General features: G+C 46.3%; 1 protein-coding gene across 1 annotated transcript in view; it reads left to right on the top strand.

Moving 5' to 3' along the window:
* The window catches only part of TPX2 (TPX2, microtubule nucleation factor), a 28,061-nt gene that overhangs the window by 1,839 nt on the left and 23,960 nt on the right, over positions 1–2,262 (top strand). The gene's annotated exons all lie outside the window — the stretch shown is intronic.

Below are 2,262 nucleotides of genomic sequence, written 5' to 3'. Positions count from 1 at the left end.
TTTTTTTTTTTTTTTTTTGTGAGTCCATACTTCACATTTGTCATGAAGTATGGTCTGTTTTAACTAGTGTAGCACCTAGTCTTCTAACAAGAATTAGAAGAATAAAACAAGCCATTAAGTAATGGTCCTTAATTTACCATTTGAGTTCTGTGATTCTGTAAGTTTGCAGTGGTGATTTTGCACTACCATCTTAAATTCTTGGTGCCTGCAAAACATGACACTAATGCAGTTGTTATAACTGAGCCATCTGGCTCTGTTGTGGCTTAAATGTGACTGTAATCTTGTGATTGAGTAACTGTTCTGATTTGCTACTGTTTTCAACTGCGCTACACATGAATAAATCAGACTGGGAGCTGCAAGGTGGGGAGAACCGAGTCCTAATACTCTTAAAAATTATATCATTAACAATGGTTTTCTTTTGTTTTTTAAGTATCTTAAAAGTATACTTTACAGCTGTGTAGGAATGAGTATTTAGTGGTTAGGAGGAATGCGAGTCTCCAGAATGACTTGTCAAATTGTCCTGAAAGCATGATACTAACATTCCTTTTAAGCAGCAATTTCAGGGTGAAGTTTTGAAATGCTGTTGTTCTGTCTCTGCTCTTAGGCAGTGTGGCAATACAAAGAATTGTGGTGGGCACTTTTCCTCCAAATGTTTCTGTGCAAGTCATGGAATCGTAGAAAAATAGGATTGGAAAGGTCCTCAGGATGTCGTTTACTCCAACCGCCTGCTCAAGGCAGGATCATCTCTTTCTGACCCATCCTAGACAAGTGCTTGCCAAGCCTGTTCTTAAAATTACACAAACACAACCCTGTCACACAACTACAAGGTATATTGCCCCCAAACTGTAATTTGCCATGGGTAATGCAGGGAGGTGCAGTGCCAGCATCCTACTACTATAGCCAACACCCAGTGTTGCTGAGGAAGGCACTTCCTCCACAACGCAGGACAGGGGGGAAAGGAAAAATAATCCTTTCTGGCCCTTTGTGGCAACCAGCAAAGCCCAGAAGCCTGGGGAAAACAGACCCCCATCCACACTGCTCAGTAACTGGGGGACAGCAAACTCCATGCCACATGTTGCAGCCAGAACTCTCCTTTCCATGACTCTGTCTTCTCCATAAACTTATTCCAGCACTATCAATTTTTGTTGCTAAGCCCACTCTGGAGTTCTGCTTCGTTCTCTTGCTAGTGAATGGAGAGCATCCTCCCTTCCCCAGTAGACACCCACATACAAATAGCTGAACCGAAGAGGAAGGGAAGAGGCTCTTGGCTTGCTGGTCTTCTCCAGTACCCATATGCTTTAGACGGCGGAGTGCTTCTCGTGATACCCCAACCAAGGTTCTTGGTCTTCCAACTTTGCCAGGAGTGTGCTCTAAAGAGCATAGCTCCTCCCAACCGATGCTTCTCCAGCCTTTTGAAAGCCTCCAAGGATGGAGATTCTGCAACACTTTCCTAGGCAGTTAATCCACTCCACAGTCTCTCTTCCACCTGTGAAGAAGTTTTTCCCAACGTGCAATCTGAACCTACTTTCTGCAACTTTGAGCTACTGCTAGTAAACCTGTTTGACCAAAGCATGGTGCATATTTGCAGCTCCTGCATTGGAATAACGAGTTGTGGGACTGCATTGCAATGCCTCTGAGGATATGGTTCATTTGTGACTCCGCCAGCTTTGAAAAACACTTTATTTTTGCCAAGCCAATTCCTGCTGAGTCATGGCAAACAGGGTGAGAAGCCTTGAACTTTATCTCATCGCTAAGTGCCCACAAGGCCACTGCATATGCTCACTGCTTCTGTAGGGTTCGAGGTGACAAGTGACAGCTAGCCAGTCTCTTTCTTTCCAATTCTCTTGTTGAATAGACTGGGGCTTTCTTGCACGGGTAAGTCTGTGCCCCAGCTTTAGCATCCTGAAAGTCTCCAGCATCATGTTCTTGGAGTGTCAAAGAAAAGCTGCTCAGTGCGGTGGAGTTTTGCTAGCCCCTGGGGTGATGCCTGCCCTGGAGATTGCTTGCCAATATGTGCAATGTAGTTACCTGTGCAGGGAGGCGCTGGGAGGTAACTGGGGTGCAACTTTACACCCTGGAGAGGGGGGAACGTACCACCTCACAGTGGCAGTGGGGGAGGCAAGGGGAGACTGGCAGCAGCCCCCCCTCCCCGGGTCTGTAGGTGCGGGAATATCACACCCATAGAATAAGGAGCGAGACGAAAATAACAGGACACCGAAAAGGCGAAGCCCTGTGGTCTGTCCAATTCCCCCCCCCCCCCCC

The sequence above is a fragment of the Gavialis gangeticus genome, unplaced genomic scaffold, assembly GCF_001723915.1.
Source record: "Gavialis gangeticus isolate Ggan-Ray unplaced genomic scaffold, GavGan_comp1, whole genome shotgun sequence".
In the NCBI taxonomy this organism is placed as follows: domain Eukaryota; kingdom Metazoa; phylum Chordata; order Crocodylia; family Gavialidae; genus Gavialis; species Gavialis gangeticus.
This window is presented reverse-complemented; position numbering and strand designations above follow the sequence as displayed.